At 45.3% G+C, this 23,382-nt stretch overlaps 1 protein-coding gene across 2 annotated transcripts in view; it reads left to right on the top strand.

Annotated features, from left to right (window-relative positions):
- Nucleotides 1–13,732: 13,732 nt before the first annotated feature.
- Nucleotides 13,733–23,382, top strand: part of LIFR (LIF receptor subunit alpha) — a 116,084-nt gene continuing 106,434 nt past the window's right edge. The window contains exon 1 of one of the 2 annotated variants that reach the window (XM_084833094.1): nt 13,733–14,106. The gene's annotated coding sequence lies outside the window, so the exon portion shown is untranslated. Of the gene's footprint in view, nt 14,107–14,579; nt 14,684–23,382 lie in introns of those variants that run through there. The other variant, XM_084833096.1, reaches the window with a different exon arrangement.

Below are 23,382 nucleotides of genomic sequence, written 5' to 3'. Positions count from 1 at the left end.
CATATAAATTAAGACAAAAGGTCTAGATGCGCCTGATCTCATCTGATCTCGGAAGCTAAGCAGGGTCAGGCCTGATTAGTACTTGGATGGGAGACTGCCTGGGAATCAGGCATCCTACATTGAACAGGGGGTTGGACTTGATGGTCTTGTAGGCCCCTTCCAACCCTATGATTCTATGAGTTTATGAATAGCTCTGAGGAGACTTGTCAATGCTGTCCCACACAATGGCTTAGGTCCTGTCAGCAGTCCAAAGCTCAAGGGTATAATGGGTACGAATGCCCTCTCTACTTCAAGTACAAATTACATCTCAGATGGCCTCAGAGCCTGTTCAGAGTGTTTTCCAATATTAAATAACTACTAGCAGTCTCATATACATCTGGCATTAAGGGACGGCTTCCTAGTCAGACACCCAGGTAAATTTGAACTTTGGCACCTTATTTTTAGAAAGGTATTTCTGTTCCAAGTTGATATGCCTGTGGACAGCTGCAATGAACAGGGCAGAGAAGAGAAAAGAACTTCTGTAGCATTGGGGAAAGGAAAGACAGAGCTGGAAAAAGAGGTCATGCACCATTATAGGATCTTTTCAGCATTTAGACCACCCCGCCTTCTTTTCGAATCTCCAGAATCAATTTATCTTCCGTTGCTCTGATGTTCTCACTTTTTTATTTGGTATAAAAGTTCTTTTGAAATAAATGACTTTATACTTCTTCAAGAGAAGGCAGCATTCTTCTGAGCTAGTAAATGATAATAAATGTGAAATGATCCTTTAATATCAGAGCTAATGATGGCTGAAACGGAGTGTTGTTAATGGCTGCATCAGCCGCCTGTGGTGGGAGTTCTTGGTGTGTGTCCGATTACAACAAATTAACTGTCTTTGCAGGACCAGACACTGAAGCATCATCTTTAAAGCAAGCTAATTGGCTTTTAGGATCTATCTGAGCTGCAATAAAGCAACAAAGGAGACTATTGCAAAATGAATGTGGAGCGACTCCGGGTGGGAAAGAGCACAATCCCATTTTTCTAAAGTAAAGTTCTCTCATCTCACTTCCATTTATCTTTTTGCAAAATGGAGTTTTGAACACCAAAAGCCACGCTTCTGCTGGTTCCAGACCTTGTAAATCCTAATTAGTCCCAACCCCCAACTCTACTATGCTAGTGTGTATAGTATACAGCAGAGTTGTTCTTTCTCTTTGGGTTTCCAAGAATTATGCATATCACGTACATTTCCATTAGTGAAATGATTTTGATCTTATTATGCAGACAACAGCTTAGGTGTGGCCATTAGCTGCAACTTCAGGTGGCCTTGCTATTCTCCAAAATAGTGCTTTAGGAGATGTAGGAACATTTGTCAGCACAAACGGGCTCTTCCGATACTGTTACTGGTTACTGCAGTGCTTCAAAGTTGTGGGTGATATGTGCTCCATTATAGGACACTTGCATCGGGGTGGCATCAAGGGTCGGCATGGTTAGTCACCTGTCGAGGGCCCACACCACAGCAGGGGCCCTCCTCTTCACAACTGCAACCTGCTTTTTCTTCTGTCTCTCGCTCTGGCCCAGACAACAGTGGTGGTGAGAAGGAGGAGCAGTGGATGATGATGATTATTGCATTTCTATCCCGCCTTTTTTCCTCCAAGGACCCAAGGCAGCGTACAGAATCCTCCTCTCCATTTTATCCTCACAACAACAACCCTGTGAGGTAGGTTGGACTGAGAGATGTCATTGCCTGCTCACTCCCTGGCTCTCTGCCTGTCCAGCAAGCAAGCAGTAGCAATGATGAGAAAGAGGAGGAGCAGCAAGAGCAGCTGGTGACCATGGTGGTGAGAAGGCAGACCCCCTGGGGGAGGGGCCCATTGAGGGTGTCTTGCCCAAGGGCCCCCCAAAACCTGGAGCTGGCACCGCCTTGCATGCAACATCCATTAGGATTTTTCGCACCCTTTTGGTTGCTAAAAGGCTGATACCACGATACTGGAAGGATAAAAGCTCGCCGCCTATAACGCAAGGGACTGAAGACTTAACAATACTAGCAACATTTGAAAGAGTGGTATATAGGCATAACTTGCAAATGGATGCAGATATTTGGTCTGCTTTCACTGAAGTTTATGTGTAACTGATTCCCCCCCCCCTTTCCCCCTTTCTAATATTGTAATATTAGAAACTGAGGATTTTTGAACATGTTGTATTTTTATTTCATTCCTTCTTTAAAGGTTTTTTTTACATTTTCCGTTTGTTTTGTTTTGTAAAAATTCATGATAAAAGATTGGGGGGAAATGCAACAACCATTAGGGAGATGCAGCATTACCTCAGTGGTAGAAAACATGATTTTTGAGAGCAGACAGAATTGCTCTGACAGCTGCAGCTGGACCTCAGCGGGCGGCCCAAGACGTTTTGCCGCCTGAGGGAGAGCAGCGACTGGCGGCTCACCCACTGACCCAATTCAAAGTGCATAATATCCAAAGCCAGCTAAGTTATTTTGGTACATGAGGCAGAAAATCCCATAAGCACCTCTCCCCATCCCTGGCAGTAGAAAGACAATAAAAACAAACTAAATAACTACCTATTTGCTGCCCTTTCAGGACACCCAAAATCTGCTGCCTGAGGCCACTGCTTCACTCTGCCTCATGGTGGAGCTGCCCTGCATCCCTGCCACAGCTAACAATGGCAACTATATATTTATGGTGAGAGGGAAGTATGCTATGAATACACCTAGACAGTACAGTGAGGTGGATAGGATGTTTTCTGTGGATTAGGCAGATGTGAGTCCAAATCCCCGTTCTGCCCTTGAAGCTCATTGATCCACTCTCAGTTTAACTGGGGGTCCCCATTGTGGGTGGGTGTTTTCCCTGTGTGTATATTTCTCTGAGCAGTACCAGCGTGCCTTCCACTAAATGTGTATTTCATTGTGTTTTTCTATGGGCAAGTATGATATGTATTTCAGGCTCAGATCCAACCTCTTCCTTGTACTCAGTTTCTTGGTCATGTTACTTCTCTGAATCTCATATCTGAGCCTTCTGTGAAATGGGTGTTGGAGCAGAAAACTGTGGATTTCAAAGCGAGCTTTGTGTTTTGTAATTCAGACCCCAGCTATGACTTCAGCAAGTTTCTTTTAGCCTCATTAGTTTGCTTTTTGCGACTGGCCACACCCACAAAATGGCAGCCATTTTGTCAATAGCAAGACCCTCGTGGTGGCCATTTTGTGAGAGTGCCCACAACACTCTTAAAAATTCCAGATGTGCCTACCAGCCCCAAAATGCTGGGAACTCCTAGGGCTGTTTTGAGGATAAAATGGAGTAAACCCACATATGCTATATATGAGAGATGTAAACAGAGAAAAAACAGTTTGCTCCTTAGTCATGAAATCAGAGTACTGGGCACTTTTCCTAATATATGCAATGTAAAGCCATGCTGTGCCAAAATAATAGGATTCTTTAAAAGGGCCTTGATTTTTTAAAAATGAGATCAATTCTCTTATTAAGAAGTGGCAAACAAATGTGCTCCCAAAACTGGAGCAATTACTTTGAAATTCTGTTGGGGACCAAAATAATTTTCTTGGGCAGAAAAGTGCAGTGTGCCATTTCAGTTCATACAGTGGGGTCCAGTCAAACTGCTTTCAAGTCTGATCCACTTCTGTGGGAAAGACTGAAGCACACATGGATGCCAGACATAAGTGGATCTTCCGTGCATTTGGGAAAAGGTGGGGAGGAAAGCAGTCCTGTGAGATGTTGGCAAATTGACAGAAAATGTTGGAGACAATAAAAGACAAGACAGATAAGCTGGGTGAGGCAGAGTTGTAAAGAACTTTAAAGGTGAAGGTCTGAACTTAAGAGGATAAATCAAGGGGACTCCATGAAGCAGACTGGAATGCCGTATTCTTCAGTGTTTGACAGAGGATAATGCTACTTCTACAGCAGTAAATGAGCATAGTGGGGTGGGAAAAAGGATCTAGTATTATGACTATGACATCCTTCAATTCTTGAAATGCAAGATGTGCAACTTTCACACAAAACAGAAAGCACATTTTAACATTTCCCACATTGCTAAATATCGGTGGTTTATGTGATTTGTTGCACACAAATAGTATACCAGGGGCCATATGTCTGGCAGCCTTGGCTCTAGGACTGGGAAAATGGCAACACTGAGGGCCTATACTGCACAGGCTACTTTTTCTCTGTTTGTATCTTCGGTGGGTTTTTTAAACAGTGCACTCCTATATGCCTCAGCAGTAAAAGAGTTAAATGGGACATACAGGTAAGTGTTTATAGCAGGGATGAGCAAATTTTGTCCCATTTTCGCCCTTCTGGACTCCTCTGGGCCACACTCCACGAGGCAGCTCAGTGTAGCTGGGGATTAACAAAAAGTTGCCACGTTAATGGTATAGAGTGCTAAATGGACCAAATTACCATATTGTGAAGCTTTAAAAATAGTTTTTTGCCATTGCAGGGATGGTGCAGGCTGCTTTGGGTGGCGACAGGCATGACAAGAGGCCCACGACCTGTTGCACACCCCTTGTGCATAGGCTGCAGCTTTACACTGTAATCCTTTACATCAGGGGTGGGAAGAAAGTAGATTTCCAGAGATTTTTGGACTTCAACTCACAGCATTCCTGACCATTGGCCATGCTGCCAGGGGCTAGTCCAAAACATCTAGAGATCTACCTTTTCCCCAGCCGTGAGTTACATGTTGACTCAGAAGCAAGACCCTTAATTAATTAATTAATTAATTACATTTATATCCCGCCTTTTTTTCCTCCTTAAGGAACCCAAGGCAGCGTACATAATCCTCCTCCTCTTCATTTTACCCTCACAACAACAACCCTGTGAGGTGGGTTGGGCTGAGAGTCTGTGACTGGCCCAAAGTCACCCAGTCAGCTTCCATGGCCGAGTGGGGACTAGAACCCGGATCGCCCGACGCCCAGTCCAACACTCTGACCACACTGGCTCCTTTGAGTTCAGTGGATTTACTCCCAGGTAAGTATGTTGTTGTTTTTGCATCTTGGGCATTTTCAGATGATTTGATTATAATAAATAAATATAAAAATGAAATAGTGGATAGAGTAGATCGTGGACTTGGATGAGGAAGCCCTAGGTTCAAGTTCCTGCTCAGCCATGGCTGACCTTGGAATAGACACTATCTATCAGTCTAACCCTAAGGTTTGCCCTAAGGTTTAAGTGGAATAAACTTAGGGAAGAGAAGAAAGAGGGGGATACAAAAGAGATATATAAATCACAGGTGAACCTACCCATAGGCAGTATCAAATGGCGCATTTATGCCCCCGCCCATTCTTTTCCGCCCCACTGAGTCTGTTGCGCAAGTGGTGGGTCCTGCCAACTGTGTTGCTCAAATGGGACCCAGTGCTTATGCAAGGGAGAGCGCTTCCTAGTGGAAGCCCCAAAATGAGTGGAAATACTCATTTCTGGATGGAAGCAGGTTGCCAGAGCTCCCTTATGTGAGCTCCACAGACCTGCCTCCTTCCAGAAATGAGGATTTTCGCTTGTACTGGGTTGCCCCCAAAGTGCCAAGCACTGTTGCGCAAGCGGTGGAGGCTGCTTGCATAACGCGATCGGAGGGCAGGGGCGGACGTGCCCCATTGGATTCTGCCCTGTATCAACAAGATTCCCCCTCCCCCTTGCACCAAGTGAAATACAACTAAAATATGTGAGAATCAAGCTCAAAACAAGTCTGTAAGGGCAATGGCATGTTCATATGATTGTGGGCTGCCACAGATTCTACTGCATGAAGAGCCATGTGTCCACACAGGTTGCTAAACAAAGGGAAGGGAGGGCATGGAGAACTGGAACAGTCATAGAATCATAGAGTTGGAAGGTATCCCAAAAGGTCATCTAGTTCAACCCCTAACCCATGCAGAGAATACATTACAACTGCTTCCCAACATGGCAGGCAAAAGGTTGCCACTTGCCACAAGACCCAATGTTCTGGGTGCAACACTAGTTATTGGCAAACACCTGGGAAATCAATGAGCAAGGATATCTTCTTCAGGAAGAAGATACAGAGGCTCACAAAAAAAGTAAAAGAGAGCAGGGACTGCTGGAATCCAGCTAGCTAGTTAGCCAATTAATGAACCTAACAGCGGTTTCTGGCCTTCTTCCCGCACCATGGAGGTGTCTACCACCAACTGGCTGTTGGGGGGGGGGGAGCAGGAGAGAGAGGCAGGGGGACGAGGGAATGCCAGGAACCTGCTCCTGCTAGGCTGGCTTTGTTTTGTTTTATGGTTAAGTACCTGGCTTTTTAATATACTCGTAGCATTTTCTTAATATTATGAGCTGCTCTGAGGACATAAGGCAAAAACATGGGATACGAATCTAGCAAATAAACTAATACTCCACCTGACACCTTGAGATAGGGTAGGCCAGCCTTTCCCAACTTGGTATCCCACCTCTGATGTTTTGGACCGCAGGTCCCACCATCCCAAGCCAGCATGGGCAGTGATGGGAGATGATGGGACTTGTAGTCCAAAACATCAGGCAAGCACCAGGTTGGGGTAAGCTATAGATTAAAAAAGGGAAAGAAAACACAGAAAAAGTATGGGGCATTCTCCCCTAGTCGGCCTCCCCCTTGAATTCACACTATTTTTAATTGAGGAGTCATCACTGCTTCCTTGAGCAGGCAGATACTTTCCCAAAGGAAATAGTTCTATTTACTTAATTATTTCTCAGAGAGGAAATACTGGGGGCAGGTGGGGGGATTGGAATGCTCCTTTTTATCATGTTGAGCAAGGTGAAAGCTAACAAACAAAATGTTCCACATCTTTTTGAAACATTTACTGCTAGAGGTCCCGAGAGGTATCAGCAATCTTGCAGAGGTTCCTTCTGGGCCCAGCCTGACAACCCGTGTTGTTTCCAGTACTTCTACACCCCTTGGGCAAAAGCCGTTTCCTTGTGAATGAAACACAACACATGTAGAATCCATCCAGCACAGGATCCGCAGATTCATAAGTCATGAAAACTGTAAGTCTCTCTGCAAATTGTTGTTTAATCATTCATGGTTTTGAAAATGGTCAGATTGATGTCATTATAAAGAGTTTATTTGAATGTGTCATTACTGAGGTATCTTCACCATATATTTTCCTTGAGCATAGCAATGTGGTTTAGGTACAAGAGATGCCCTAATTGTTTACAACTATAACTTATTATTTTTGGCTTGTACAACTGCTCAGAGGTAACCTGCTGAATGCATAATTTTAACACTACATTTGTATCACGTCTTCATTGTCTTTACTGTGGGTAACCGGGAAGAGTTTAAATTTGAGAACTTTTGTTACAGTTTTTAAACTGAAATTGATGATGATGATGATGATATTAGGAGAAAACTCCTATTATTGCCTCCTCACCATATTAAGTCAGCAATTCTAATTAAAAGCCACATTCAAAGTAAATCCCACTGGGCATGATTGTAAATAATGAAGGAACGGCTAGCCCCTGGCACAGTGCCCACCAGGGGGATGGTCATCCCATTCATGCCCCCTATCCCTGTCCCAGATCCCACTTTCCTACTTAAACAGATAGGAAAGGGGGGCCAGAAGGGCATCAGCAGTGTGGCCCCTAGCTTGCTGGGATCCCAACACTGGCCCAAGCATGCTGGGTATTGGCTTCCACACTGAATGAAGGCATGCATGAAGGTTCTGAATAAAGGTTCTAAATGTAAGGGCAGACTAAAAATCACTACAAAAAAATGAATGCATATTTGGAGTAAACATGCATAGGATCAGACTGTTAATCATCCTTTTTTTCTTTTCAAAAATATAAAACCATTTTTAAAAAAGAGTTCAGGGAAGAGGGGCCATAGCTCAGTGTGGCAGAGCACATGCTTTGCAGCCAGAAGGTCCCAGGTTTGATTCCTGGCTTCTCCAGGTAGGGTGAGGAAAGAATACTGTTTGAAACCCTGGAGAGCTGCTGCCAGTCAGTGTTGACAATACTGGGCTAGACGGACCAAGTATCTGACTCAGTATAATGCAGCTTCCTATGTTCCTGTGTCCTATGCTTCCTAAGAGCGCTGAGCAGCTCAAAATAGCCTACATTTAACCTATTTAAGAAAAAAGGAACCCCCTTTATCACTTCTTTGGTGTCTTTGGACATTCTGTTGGAAAATGTGCCTGTGGAAATGCTAAGGAAAGGAATGGGAGCCAGTGGTACTAGAGGGCAGGACATGGGGCTGAGGCCCAGGGCCCCAGAATGAGCGGGAGGGCTCCTAAATGCAGGAGAAGGGCCCCTAAATGCAAAGGCCTGGCTGATCACATTTTGAAGTAAGTGAGGCAGTACACATTAGCATCTAAAGAGAGGGGGCCCTCCTAAAAACTCTCTACCCCGAGTAAGACCATTAAGTCTAAAATTACGTAATTGCATCACGGATGAGAGCTGAACAAGAGCAATATGTTTCAATGGACTTGAGAACAAGGACTTTCCAGTGGATCAGGCCCCTTGTATCTTTAAAATGCCTACAGGAAACACAGAAGTGAGCATACAACAGGATTTGTTACTGAAGAATAGGTTTCCTATATCCTTCATTATCTCGAGGAAAGGAGGCACCAAATAAAAACTGCGGAAATGGGAAACAATTACGGACAGGAAAAGTCCCACACTGTGGAGGCATTCGTTTCCCCCACACACACACACTACTGTAAATAAATCTTCAAGTCCACATGCCTTCATAAGCCAAGACAAAATGTCTCCAGGGAATTTTTGCAATGCAAAATATCCTGTGCTTCTCACTTTTCACTGAAATGGCTGTACATCCCACTGATTTACTACAGCAATAGTTTTTAGTGTGTTTTTGTAATCTTTAATTCCAATCCACAACAAGAGACACATTTTAGTGTTTTGACCCTATATGTCTATGTGCACGGATGAGAGGTCACCTGTACCTTTAGGACGCAAACCTATCGATTGCATCCCAGCCTCTTGGAAGCCCCTGAATTTGGAGGCTTCAGACTTTCCTATGCCCTGCCAGGCTGAAGCCAGCAGGGTGGGAGGAGTGGCAGAGGTGATCTTCACCTCCCCATCCTCCTTCTTTCTTGATTTTGCTAGTAAGGATGCTTTGGAGCAGGAGAGAGGAGGCTGCTGGCCTCTCCAATCTCCTCCCCTCCCCACCCACTGGAACACCCCCTTTCTTCTTCCTCCACAGTTGCTTTTCCAACTTCAGAGAGGCAGCCAGCACAGTTCTCCCTGCGCCGGCTGCGACGGGAAGGGGGCTGGATCTCTGACTCCTCCTTCCAAGTTCGTAGCACTGTCTCCAACCTCAGAGGGGTTTCCTGAGCCCTGTGATCCCTTGGATGCTCACCGGTCACCCAGGGACCATAGGATTGCTCTCCTCATTAGTTTAGTTTTTCTTACTTCTGAGTAACAAGCTGCAGTTGCCACAATTCCATCTTTTCTATTGGGATGGACAGATGATAGATTGATGTAAGCCACATGTAGGTCCTGAGCCGACCTAAAGCCAAGTGTTGTAGTTCAGTGGTAAGACCACATGCTTTACATGTAGAAGTTCCCAGGTTCAAGCTCTGGCATGGTCCGTCTTGATAAGGCAGCTTCCTGTGTTCCTAACTTACTGGTTGATGATGGCCAGCATGCTTCAGGATGTATCTCATGGCCAATACGACAAACAAGCTGCTACACCAGCCTTTCCCAAACTGGTGCTGTCCAGATGTTTGGGCTTCAGCTCCTACCAGCCCCTGCTAGCATGGCCAGCCACTGGTCAAGAATACTGGGAGTTGAAGACCAAAATATCTGAAGGACACAAGGTTGTGGAAGGCTGTACTAACAAGATTTCCACACATGTAATTTCTTATTTTGACTTTCCCCCCCTTTTAATGTAGATTCCTTTGCAGGAAGCATGACAAGCGCACTGTTGGGCATTTGATCATTGCTTCGTAGCCCATTGCAATCTCTGGGACCATCAGTTCTGTGAATCAAACACTTTCCTAATCACCGGAATATGTTTTCTGATTGTTCCAGTGCTTTGTGCCAGCCAAACCGTTAATTACCTCAAACTTAAGATAAGATGTTGAGGCTTTTTTCTGCTTTGAAATGCCTGAGGATGAAATTCAATACACACCAATGAGTTTGCATTCATTGCGACAGCTGTGGTCTTTTATAGTGGGAGAGTGAGGATAAGACAGGACCCAAAGGGAGGACTAAATGCAGAATTTGTTGCTAATCAGAAGCAGCAGGATGACAGAGATAAGCAGAAAACTTTCATTTGGACTATCTTATTCAGCACCAGAAGTCTCTGACACCATTATCATGGTCATGTGTGTTACAAGCCAGACTTCTGTCTCTGTAACAGAAGTGTTCCTTCTTGGTATATTATTAGGAACAGCAAGACTGCAATCTTGTGCATAGTTACCTCTGAGTAAGGTCCATTGAACTCTGTGATGCTTGCTTCAGACAGCCTCAGAAAACATGCTGAGGTTTAATGAAAGCTCTTCAGCCAGCTAAAATGCAACCTCAACTGTTAATTAGATGCAGGGAATCTTGCAGGGAAGTGTTGCCATGTAAGCTGCTAGAGTGAAATAGGAACCCCGTGCATTGGAAGGGACATAATGGTTTTAGCACGCATACCTACTACACTTGCAGTGCAATTTTTCATGCGTGTTTTACTCAGAAACAAGGCTCACAGAATGCAAAGGTGCTTATTCCCAGGTTCAAGCAAAATAAAGAACAACTAAATTTAACTGGTGCATAGATGGTATTTCAATCCACTGAGACTGAGTTATAGCAATAGTTCTTTAACACAAAAATGCTGGAGCGGATGTGAAAATGCACTTATTTTCATATGTGGAAGATTTGCCCTATAATTATCCAATTCTGGAAAAAAAGTATTTCAAGAGGCCAAGACCAGAAAATTGATTTCTTCCTGTGTTGTGTTTATTAACCATATTTGCAGAAAAAATAAAACTTTAAAACATAAAAATCTTTTGATATTCATGTGGGTGGTAGCATGGTTAACAGTAGCATCTTCCTGGGAAAAGGAATTAACAGACTCTATTTCAATGTGGAGAAATACACTTCGGCCCATTGCTTCAATGGAAAAATTAACTTACTGGGTCAGACAACTGAGATCTGAAACATAAAGAGACTGTTCTTATTAAAATGGGTATGCTTTCAGCAACTACACAAATAATAACATTGGGCCTCCATATTCTCATGGGTCATCTTGGAAAGTTGTACTGGGATGAATGGCAGATTATAATAAATATGGTCAATACTCGGGGAGAAAGATATATTCAACTTTACTAGGCACAGTTTAACCCCTAATTAATTGTATACTGACATTGATTGGGTGTATACAGTTTACCCAGTGATTGATTATTGTTGTTATTGTTGTTTGAATGAATAAGAGGTCTTCTTATGGATCAGTAACTGATTAAAGAAAAGAAAGCAGAGAGTAGGAATAACTGGTAATTCTCCCAATGGAGGTATGTAAACAGTGGGGTCCCACAGGGATCTGTACTGGGACAAATGTTTTTCAACTTGTTCATAAATGATCTAGAATTAGGAGCAATGAGGTGGCCAAGTTTGCTGATGACACCAATTTAATGAAGGTGGTTGAAACAAAAAGGGATTGTGAGCAGCTCCGAATCGATCTCTCCAAACTGGGAGAATGGGCATCAAAATGGCAAATGTGGTTCCATGTAAGGCAAGTTTAAAGTGATGTATGTTGGAGCAAAAAACCCCAACTTCACAAATATGCTGATGGGATCTGAGCTAGCCGTGACTGACCAAGAAAGAGATTTTGGGGCAGTGGTATAAAGTTTGATGAAAATGTTGACCCAGTGTATGGCCGCTGTTAAAAAGGTGAATTCCATGTTAGCTACAATTAGAAAAGGAATTGAAAACAAAAACTGCCAATATCATACTGTCCTTATACAAATCTATGGCGCGGCCACACTTAGAATACGTGTACAATTCTGGTCACCACACCTAAAAAAAAGGATATTGTAGACTTGGAAAAAGTGCAGAAAAGTGCAATTAAAATAATCAAGGGACTGGAGCAACTCCCCCGGGAGGAAAGGTTATAACATCTGTGATTATTTAAGTTTAGAAAAGAGGTGAGTAATGGGAGAAATGACAATGTACAAAATCATGCATGGTGTGGAAAAAGTGGATTGGGAGGCATTTTTCTCTCTCTCTCATACTAGAACCTGGGGTCATCCGATGAAGCTGATTGGTGGGAGCTTCAGGACAGATAAAAGGGAGTACTTCTTTACACACTGCATAAACTATGGAATTCACTACTATAAGATGGCCACCAATTTGGATGGCTTTAAGGGGATTGGAGGAGAAGGCTATCAATGGCTACTAGTCCTGATGGCTATATGCTACCTCCAGTATCAGAGGCAGTATGCTTATGTACACCAGTTGCTGGAGAACATGGGTGGGAGGGTGCTGTTACACTGTCATACTTGTGGGTTTCCTGGGGGCAGCTGGTTGGCCACTGTATGAACAAAATAGTGGACTAGATAGACCTTGGTCTGATCCAGCCGTCTTAAGAACCTTCTTCAGTTCTTCATATGTATGGTAACAACTTGGCATGGAAAACTAAGAAAAATATATTTGGGGGGGGGATTATATATCCATCCAAAGTTATATATCATTCAAGATAAAATGATGCCTCTCATGAATTAATAACAATAACAAAAATTTATTTACTTATTACATTTATATCACACCTTTCCTCCAAGGGGCCCAAGGGGGTGTACATGATCTGCCTCCTCTCCATTTTATCCTCACAAGAACCCTGTGAGGTAGGTTAAGTGACTGGCCCAAAGTCATGCAAGGAGCTTCATGGCTGTGTGAGAACTTGAACTCGGGTCTCTCCATTCCTAATCCAACCCTCTATGTAGTACACCACATAATAACAACAATATAAGGATGCAATCCTATGCATATTTAGACAGAAAAAAGTCCTACAACGCCCAGCATTCCTCAGCCAACCATGCTGAGAGTTGTAGAACTATTTCTCTCTCCAAAAACGCATAGGATTGCCACCTAACTTCATTGATATAGCACGACCTACGTACACTGGGCTTCAGAAAGAATAGGTATGACGGCTCTCTACGCCGAGGGACTTGTACTCTAAAAAGGGACCCCGAGAAGCAAGAGAGGAAAGGGCGTGGGTGCGTGTGTGAAATGGAGACATGGGTAGGCAGGGGGAGATGCTATGATTGTTTCAATGACACTTAACTGGGGCTTCGTTTCAATCAGGTATACGGTTCTGTGCGTTACCACAACGGGTATCAGGAAAATGCAGGGCCGGCCCTACCATGAGGCAGAGAGAGGCAGTCCCCTCAGGAAGCAGATTTGGGGTGTCATCAAAAGGGCAGCAAAAGGCTAGTTATTTACTTTTTATTGTATTTCTGCTGCCAGGGATGGGGAGAGGTGCTCAGGGGACTTTCTCCCTCGCGTGCCAAAATGACGTGCCCGGCTTTGGCTACTGTGCACCTTGATTTGGAGGGGGGGTGCGTGCGTGCGTGCGTGTGGGGGGGTCGCTATGTGCCGTTCTGCCCCAGGTAGCAAAATGTCCCGGACCGGCCTGCGGGAAACGCTTGCCAGTGAATTCCGGGGCCATCGCCGTGGAAGAGGCGAGCGGCCGGCCGCGCTCCGCCGGGCGGCTCGACGCCGGCAGGAGCACAGACGGCGCTTGTTCCTCGCGTTCTCGCCTGCGCGCCTCCGGCTCCTCCTCCTCCCGCCACGGCCGCCAGAAGCCGAACCTTCTCCATAGGCTGCTGCTGCTGCGCTCCCGAGCTGCGCCTTTCCCTCGCGGGCGCGCCAGGCCTCTCGGAGCCCCCCTCGCCGGGACCCGATCGGCCGTGCCCAGAGCCGGACCCCGCCGCGATCTCCGCGCGCGCCTGCTCGGCCTCGCCTCGGCGCCGGGGCCCAGGGCGCGCATCGCGCCCTCGCCGCTCCTCGCGCGCCCCATCCCGGGCGGGGGCGCCGCCGGGCTGCTCCCGCTGCCGCCTTTCCCAGACCCGGGCTTCCTGCTGGGGCCGCGCAGTCGAGGCTCGCGCGGCGGCCGGGACTGAGCCGGCCCGGCCCGGCCCGGCCCGGCCCGCTTGGCACCGCGCGACCTGTCATGCAGAAGCAGCCGTAGAAGGTGAGTGTGGGGGACACACATGGAGGCTGGGGTGGGGGTGGCTCTCTGGGCTTAAAGTGGGGGAGCCCGGCTTTGGAAGTGATGGGCATGGCAGGGCGATCGGTCGCCTCCTGCCCTGGGCTCCGCAGCCTGCTTACTCGCGAGTAAGCGCCACTGATCCGGACGGGACTTAACGGGGACGCAGGGACCGAGTTACGGCCGGTGGGGGAGGACGCCTCGGAGATCCTCGCGACCGGCTTACTCGGCGCCGGCGCGCGGCCCCTTGGTTCGGATCCCCGTTCCAGCGAGAGCCTGGCCCCGCCCGCCGGTGGGCGCTCGCACTTTGTGCCCCCCTTTTCCCTGGAGCGCCGGGACCCCGCTTTCAAACTCCCCCCCGTCCGTTCAGCTCTTTCTTCGCCTCCTCCCTCGGCTGTGTGCGATTTCCTAGAAGGGGAAGTGATTCCTACGGCCCCCCCCGCGCAAAGAAATGCCCTGATGCCCGGCGGGGGAGAACGGAAGAGGCAGGCAGGCAGCCCCGCTCCGAGCGCGCCTCCCCCTGCCCCTCAGTGCCACGCAGCTGAGAACACCCGCTGCCAAGGTCTGGCCAGCTGTTGCCACTGTCGTGGCTCTCTCTCTCTCTCTCTCTCTCCCTCCCTTGCGTGAAGGGCGCGATCCGCAGATCGCTTCGGCTCTCTTATGATCATTTCCGTTGATGGATCAGGATAGCGGCCATCCGGTCCCCCATAGCCCGCTGGATCCCACTGTGGACTTGCTTCCGAGTTCAGAAAGAAGGAGAAAAGAAAAGCCTTTAGGATCTGGTAGAGAGAAACAACTCTTGAAAAATGCCACTATATTGGTTTCGGTTGTGATTGCTCGCTCGCAATGTAACGGCGGTGATCGCGGGGGGCGGGGCGGGGGGAATGGTTTTTCTTTAGATGCAAAATGTGGATCCCTGTTAGGTTATTTTATTTTTCTTAGGTCTGGGAATTTTGCAGGAGCGTTTTTGTGTCACCGTAGTTGTGGACTGCAGCTGGGGTATGACATATGAGAGGATAAGAAGGCGAAGAATGACTCAGATCTATCCGTTTTCGCCCTGGTGGGGGTTTTGTTTTTGTGTGTTTTTTTTTTGTCGTCTTCTTGAGAAAAAGCATGTGGAGGTGGTATTGGCAGAACTTCTAGTGAAAGTAATCTAGGGTCATCATTGCCTGTGGCATTTGGCTCTGACAACAGCTGTAGAGATTCTTGAAAGTGGTTTCCAGCTATTTCGGTGAACTGTCTGCCTAATCATTTAAAAGGCGAACCTTAACCATTGGTGAGAATTTTGGGATGCTAGTCCTCATGGCTTGGGAAGTAAGCTCTGTTCTGCGGTCCTTACTTTTAAATAAAGGTGTATAGGACTGGGCTGTCAGAAGCAGGGTGAGAGCTTTGTGACTGCTCAGGCCACGTGTAAATAGTATTCATGCGGTGGAGCGTTGAATGTGTATTCTCACCACTGTAAGATTTATTTGACTGATACACGGTCCCTCGACATGTGCTCAGGACAACTTAACAGAAAGTTCAAATTATTATGGAATGAACAGAAAGAAAACATTAAAACAACATCACATGCCAGGATATAAAAGAGTGATATAAAAGCAGTCAGCAGGGTTAAAAAAATGAAATGAAAACAAAATAAAAAACTTGTTTGTGTTTAACCGCTTTGTAACGGAGGTATGCTTTCCTTAGGGAGACTTACCTGGCACTTAACTTAATGCCCTTTTGGCACCAGGCAAATACATTTTTAAAGAAATCTTCCTTGGACTTTTTAATTGTCTGTACATTGCTTTTATGTTCCTTGTCTGGAACTGGCGGAGAGGTGATCGATTGCCGTGGAACTGTAACAGAGTTTTTTCTTAAATCCCAGAAATTTTCCTCTCCACCTCCATATGGCACCAAAACCACCTTAGACCTTGTCTTGTGCCATCTATGTGAGTGCTTTTAATGCAAGCAGAATGTAGGAGAGATAACTTTACAGTGAATGCACTCCTAGTTAATGTAGATATTGACTCCCAATTTTAAAATTAAGGAAATGAGAAGGGGGGAGATTTGTCTTAAGAAAATGGCCTCAGTTGTTAATATTGCTTCAAGGTACATTGTTTTCTTGAGCAGCTGAGTTGTATGCCTCTGCTTAGCAACTGATTGTTTTAGAAGCTTGCTTTGAGAAGAGCATGAAGGATTATGGGCCAGCATCTGAAGTGGCCTGCCAACCATCTTGCCTCGCCACAGCAGAGAGCCACACGTTGATTTCCTTGAGGCCGATGAGAACGTGTCTCAGGCTGCAGTCCTGTATACACTAGAGCTGTGCACCAATAGCCTTTCAAAATTCTCCAGCCTATTTGTGGGCAGAGAAATTGGGGGCACAGTTTCACTGAATTTTTCCTCCAGTTTCTCACAGATAGGGCTCACTATTGGCAAGGATTGTGGCACAGGTTCTTTCTTTTTTCCTAGGGGTTTTTGGTCTACTGCACTGCTTCTGTAGGTGGCAACAGCATCAACTGTGTTGAGGCTTCCACTGTTTTGGAGCAGAATTTTGAATTTATTTTGGTGGTATTTTTGAGCTCACCTAATTACTGCGAGGTGGCCGAGGGTACTGTCTGTGTTTTCTCTCTCTGTTACTCATCTTTCCAGTGCTCTGCAACCTCCCAGGCCACCTGCACTTTCTGAACTGAAAAGGCTCCATGGGAGAAATTGCCTCATGATGGCTTTAACTTAAGCGTGGGAAGCTGAGGAGGCTACGGGCTGCCACAGAGATTATTGTACGATGACAGACAGGACACTCATGCACACTGCTCAGCCACCTCATAAGTAAGGTCAAGACAAGAACCCCAAACCCAACCCATGAGAATTTCTCTGAAATTTCTCCTCCTTTGAATTTCTTTTCGAAGCAATTTCTTTTCTATCAAATTGAATGAGAATGGTTGAAAAAAATGTGGGAGAAATTTTCGGCACAGCACTAATATACACACTTACCTGGCAGAAAGACCCTTTGGTGCGCAGAAGATTGTGTTTTTGGAGACCTCGCCTTGGCCCCTCCATTTTCAGAACTCAGCTGTGCCGCATAATATTAGCCAGTGTTAAGCAAGGTCTTTGCTTAGATACAAAAGCAGGCGTGTGCATATTAGTTTAACATGCGCCCGTTTATGCAACACCTCTAAGGAGGCAGCTATGAATAATAATAGATAGAAAGGCAGAAACAGGGCAGCTGCCAACAACAAACAAAATAGTACAGCCTGTGGCGGAACACCTCAGGTGTTCCTGTTACCAAATGTGGTGGAACAGCAAGTGTGGGTTATTCCACATATGCTTCCAAATGTGAAAACACACACATAACTTTTCCCCATGTATGTTTCCCTTATTAAAATGTTGAGACTTGGGACTATGAAACTCCCTGCTACCAGGCTGACTCGGCTATAAAACCTCTAACCGCTGCCACTAAAAATTAACCCTCTGTACCTTTTAGAAACCCAGTAGCCTGGTTCCTATGGTATAGGCATGGGATTGACACCACCACTAGAGACAAGATGAAGAAAACTAAGATATGTATTAAGGGAGTTATATACATAAGGGAATAGGGTGTGTGTGTGTGTGTGTGTTTTAAAAAGGATGGGACTAACAGGGATGGGAATGTGTGGCTCTCCAGATGTTCTTGGATGGCAGTCCCCATCAGCCCTCACTATTGGCTGTGCTGGCACGGGCTGATGGGAGTTGGAGTCCAACAACATCTAGAGGAGAACCCTGATCCCCACCCTGATCTGTGAATATAACTTGGGGATAACTGCAACCTTTCAAATCTGTCTTGTATTAATAATTCACTCAGTAGAGATTTTCTTTCGTAATTACACCACCCTGCATGAGTTTTCTTTAATTTAGTGTGGCATTTGGATTATAAAATGCATACGCTGCCTTTTCCCAGAAAGCAGGATGCCAAACAAAATAAAACAAAATTCCAGCGACAAACAAAACAAACAGCCTAACAACAATAAAAGGTTAAAATGCATTGAAAAGAGTGGAGAATTACAACAATACAGAGCAGATAGCAGCAAATCTTAAAAGGCTCTAACAACAAAATACCTATTGAAATGACACTGTCTCGTGCCCACTTAAAAGCAAGTAGTGAGGGGCTCAAACACATCTCTCTGGGAGAGGCTGTTCCCTTATCGCAAAGGCTTCCTCATTCCCATCAACTGATTATCTGGCAGGGCTGCGAGAAGGATGTCTGAAGCTGGATGTAATTCCTGGATGGATTCATATGGGACAAGAAACCCTGTCCCCAAACCATTGTAGAGGCTTTAAAAGAAAAGGCAGCACCTTGAATTGTGTCTGGAAAAAAAAAGGTGACTTGGTTTGCTTCTTGTTCCCTTCCAACCTGTTGATTTTGTAGTTCTGGGGCTACTGCCTGACTGGAGCCAAAAATGAATATTGTAAATTAGTGTAACTGTACACTGACTGCTATGCAAACAAGTGAAACATGATTCTGGTTGTGTACTGGGTTGGCTGTCCCCTTCCTGTTTGTATTAATCGAAATACAACCTTTAATTTGTCTTGGAGCCAACTTTTGATTTTTCTTTCCCCACAATTCCTCTTTGTGGTAGTGGTGGAGACATTATTGCGCTATAATAGTGGGTAGAATGTTGGATTTGGATTGGGAAAACACTGCTTCAAATTCTTCTCTGCTATGAATCTCATTAGATGACCTTGGGTCTCAGATTAACCCAGCTGGATGTGCTGGACTGGAACTCCAATCATCACCATGGCTGGGGATGATTGGAATTGTAGTCAACACATCTGGAGGGCACCAGACTGGGGAAAGCTGGCCTTCCCCATCTGACTGACTTTTTGTGAGGATAAAATGGGAGTCCCATTTTAGTTACCACAGTAAAACATTTCCTGATTAAATCTATATTTTTGTCCCCAGTAATGTAAGCATCCACTTAAGTCAAAAGCCTGGTATCATTTATTTCTTTTGAACTGTCTAAGGCTTTCTTCACATTCAGCTTTTATCCTGCGATTGAGATTGCTCCTTCATGGAAGTTTGCGGGTTCTTTACATGACACCGTGAACCTCCAAGGCTTCTCCTGCACTAAATGCCCTTTGTTCTGTTTTTCAATAGATCACAGATAATGAGCTATCAAATTAGCCCATTGTGTTCTGCTTGAGTTCCCTCTGTGAAAAGAGGAAAAGCAGCAAGAAGAGGAACAAGTTCAATGAAAGATAATGGAAGACTCAGATACAGGGAGAAGGAGGGGAAAAAGGGTGGGGGAAAAGGAAGCATGTGAAAAAGGGAGTCATTGTGATCCTGCATTTACAAAAGAAGCAGAAAGCCCCATTTTAAATGTAGGCTGGTGTTGAGATGCTTTTAGACAGAGGAAATTGATTTTTTGAAAATAAATGCCTCTTGTACATGCACTGGAGAAGAGTAAAAACAAAAGCTTTGTTCATATATGCCCCCCCAAATTTGCATTGAAATCATGTTGAACATTGCCCCCTCCCCATATGACTCCGTTGTTTATATGCTGCAGAGTGGCAACATTCTAGTTCTCTAGAGCAAGGGTGGGCACAAAGTAGATCTCCAGATGTTTTAGACTTCATCTCCCAGCATTCCTGACAATGCTGGCAGGGGCTTCTGGGAGTTGAAATCCCAAACATCTGGAGATAGACCTTCTGTGCCCCCCCCCCCCCGTAGTCTAGGGAGGTCATTGGCCTCAGGCCTTGATCTGCAGAGGGCTTGTTTGTCGATATCCATCTTGGACTAGAGTCAGGTGGTCACTCAGACATAAAAAAAGAAGATGACACCAATATGTGTAACATTTGTATATGCTAATTTCTAGCTATAGGTGCACATTACATGGAAATTAGTATAACTTAAATAGAAATGCAATACAGTACAATACCACAGTGGAGAAAACTCTGGCAAGGTGAGCTGTGTGCCCGCTCAGTCAGCTGTTGTCCAGATGCTCCTTATTGATGGTCAACTTCAAGGCCCTGCTCCCCCTTCTTGTGGGACTTTTACCTTTAAACCAGACAGCCCTTCAAGTAGAAAGCTGTCCTCTGTAAAGAAGGACACATGACACATTCAGCCTTGGACACCAGGCTGAAGCAAATATTCTCTAGCTGTCTTCAGGCGTTTGCTGAAGAGGGGTTAACTGTAAACCTAGCTAGGGACGTGTGCTCCAGCCCCATTCACTCTACTCCCGAACTCCCCATGCTGACAGAGAAGGTCCACAGAGGGCACTGTAATTGCACTTGGCCAAATGTGGTTGCAGAGCCCCAGGAGATTGGCAACCTGATAACCCAGGGTCCCTGGTCCTGTGGAGCAGTGTAAATGCTTTCAACCAAATGTGCTTATACTGCCCTTCCAGTCCTTGCCTGTCAAAGTGGAGAAGTCAGGAGTGTAGTGGAGGGGGAGGGGAAGTGTATGTCCCTCCCTCCCTGCCTTCCTCCCTCCAATGCTGGCCCAAGACATTTTGCTGCCTTTGGTGAATAAGAAGATGGAGCCCCTTCACGTTCCACATTCAAAAGCCGACTGGACTTGGCAGTTGAATCTGGTGTTAGGGCAGCATCGTCCACCACTCCAGCTAGCAGGCTAACTTAAGGGACACAGGAGGCTGCTTGGCACACAATTCTCTGCTCCAACACCTTGTGCTGCCTCCCAGCATCTGCTGCCTGAGGCAACTGCTTCATTCTGCCTAACAGTAGGGCTGGTCTTGCCTCCCTCTGCACTTCGGTGAACGCTTGAATAGGGCTACTGTTTCATTTGAATCTGGCTATAGAGACAAATACAGACTGGGCTTGAGATATAATAATTTAATATGACTCTGTTTATAAAAATAGTAAGGTGAAATCAATGTTTAATTATTATTTTTAATGTGTGAAACAATGGCAAAAATAGAAATGCAGCTATTTAGGAACATATTTTTTCCTAAAGCATATGCGAACTGAATATTTCTGCTTGTTTCTAGCTGATTACATAGTTCTTCTGTAACTCTGTCCTCCTTGATAAATTTCCTGCAATCATTTTAACACTCTCTAACAATGGCTTCAACTAGGAAGACATTTATGAACAAAGTAACGATAATTCTCCACAAAGACTGCTACAGTAGAGATGTTGATGGAATTTATCAGGTTTATAATCCTACGACTGCAGCACATGACAAATCTGTGCTCTAACAATACCTTTGTCAAGTTATAGTGAATTATACTTGAATATTAGGGATATAGAAAGCTGAATTATGCCAAGTCAGACATTGGTTCATCTAGCACAGTATTGTCTACAAGGACTGGGAGCAGATCTCCACTTATGCATTACCCCCCAAAAGGGGGGCAGGGCTTTGCATAAAATGTGTGTGTGTGCTAATTTATATGTACAGATGCACATTTAGAAATAATTATTCTAACTAAAAATACAACACACATAACCACCCTGAAGAAGACTGACCAGGTGACTTGGGTACCTGCCTTTTCAGGTTGCTCTCTGGGTGCTAACTGTTAATGGGCTCCTGCTTCTTCTAGGTTTTTATCTAACTGGACAGCCTTTCGAATAGATGACTGTTCTCAGTAACATAGGACACATGGCCACCCTACTTCAGAGTCTCAGGCAGGTATGTTTTCCAGGTCTATCTGGAGATGACGGAGATTGAACCTGGGACCTTTTGCATCCAGTGCATACCCTCAGCTACTGAGTTGTGACCCTTCTCCAATTCTCTGTTATAGCTCTTAAGGAGACCATTTATTCTGTGAACTAGGTGGCTTTGCTGTTTTGTATGTTACATGTGCCTGGTAATTTGTAGGAGTGCGTGAGGCAAAACTGTCCACTTCTGTCCCCCCCCCCGTTGGGATCATGTCCCCCCCCCCCGTTGGGATCATGTTCCTCCCCCCATGCACTTTTTCCATTGATTTCAATACAAGACTCTGCCAGTTTTTTGCTGCGTATAACACCGGCATTTTCTATCTAAATGGTATGATATTTTCATTCTGCTACACTCCAAGCCAGCCATCAGACCTGCCAAATCTCAAAGTGATAAGATACTGATAGTGTCCCTATTTCATAGGCATTTTTTAAAAAGGTGTGCAGATGGAGCTTAACTGCTGTCTCATAGAATCATAGAGTTAAGAGTTGGAAGGGATCTTGAAGGTCATTAAGTCCAACCCCTCCCAGTGGAGGCTGGTGGCTCCGATGTCAGTGGGGTGGTGAATCTGCTCCAGGTTTCAGTCAGAACCAGTCAGAACCCTAAAGGATCTATTTAATGTGTGGAAGCATTTGGATAGCTCCTTTAGAGTTCTGACTGGAACCTGGAGCAGATCCACCACCCCACTGACCAGCCTCCTCTGCCCCCTGCTTAATGCAGGAATCTTACAACATCCCTGACAGGTGGCCATCCCTGATAGGTGGCCATCCAGCCCTGGCTTAAATACATTCAGTGAAGGAGAGCCCACCACCTCCTGAGCTTTGAATAGCTCTTTTCCTTAGGAAGTTTCTTCTGATGTTTAGCCAAAATCTGCTTCCTTGTAATGTCCACCCATTTGTTCTGATAGAATCTGGTCTTTTATTGTATCTTAACTGTACAATAGAAACTTTGCTTCCCCCCCCTGCTTTGCAGATAAAGGCAGATTATAAACTAAAATAGAATGTTCTGGTCTCAGTTTCACTGTTCTCTCTCTCCCTTAACTCCCTGTAGCCTTTGTGAACCGTTCATAGAGCTTTAGCCTAGTTCTACAATGCAAAACAACATTTCCAGCGCAACGCAGTTACAATTTGTTCAACTTACTATGTGTACTTGCTATCACTGTGAATTGGAGCTCATTTTGTTTACTTTCTCATTGGGCCTGAGGTTTTCCACCCCTGTTGGAGAGGGATGGGCACGGGTGGAGACTGAGGGAAGATGGCTTACCTAAGGTTACCTAATGGGTTCATATCTAGGGTAGAGATTTGAATCTGTGCCAGCTCAAGCTTTTAGGAAGGCTTCAGGTAAGGTTCCCTTAGGTGCCCCCTTCCCACTGCCAGAGCTATGGCTGCTGCACTGTCTTTATTTGTTTCATTTATTTAAAATATTTGTTGGCTGCCTTTCAGGGCAGGTGCCCTCCCAAGGTGGTGTGCAGCAATAAAACCCACATAATAAAAAACAATGTGGTAATAGAAACAGGAACAGCAGCAAAGCATTCTAAAAAAACAACAAACACCAGCATAAAACAAAACCTGCAACACACAACTGCAGCTACAACCCAGTCTGATAAAACTTAATCAGGGGAAGGCCAGAGTGA

The sequence above is a fragment of the Heloderma suspectum genome, chromosome 2 (assembly GCF_057233095.1).
Source record: "Heloderma suspectum isolate Gila_16-S chromosome 2, 16-S_ref, whole genome shotgun sequence".
NCBI lineage: Eukaryota > Metazoa > Chordata > Lepidosauria > Squamata > Helodermatidae > Heloderma > Heloderma suspectum.
This window is presented reverse-complemented; position numbering and strand designations above follow the sequence as displayed.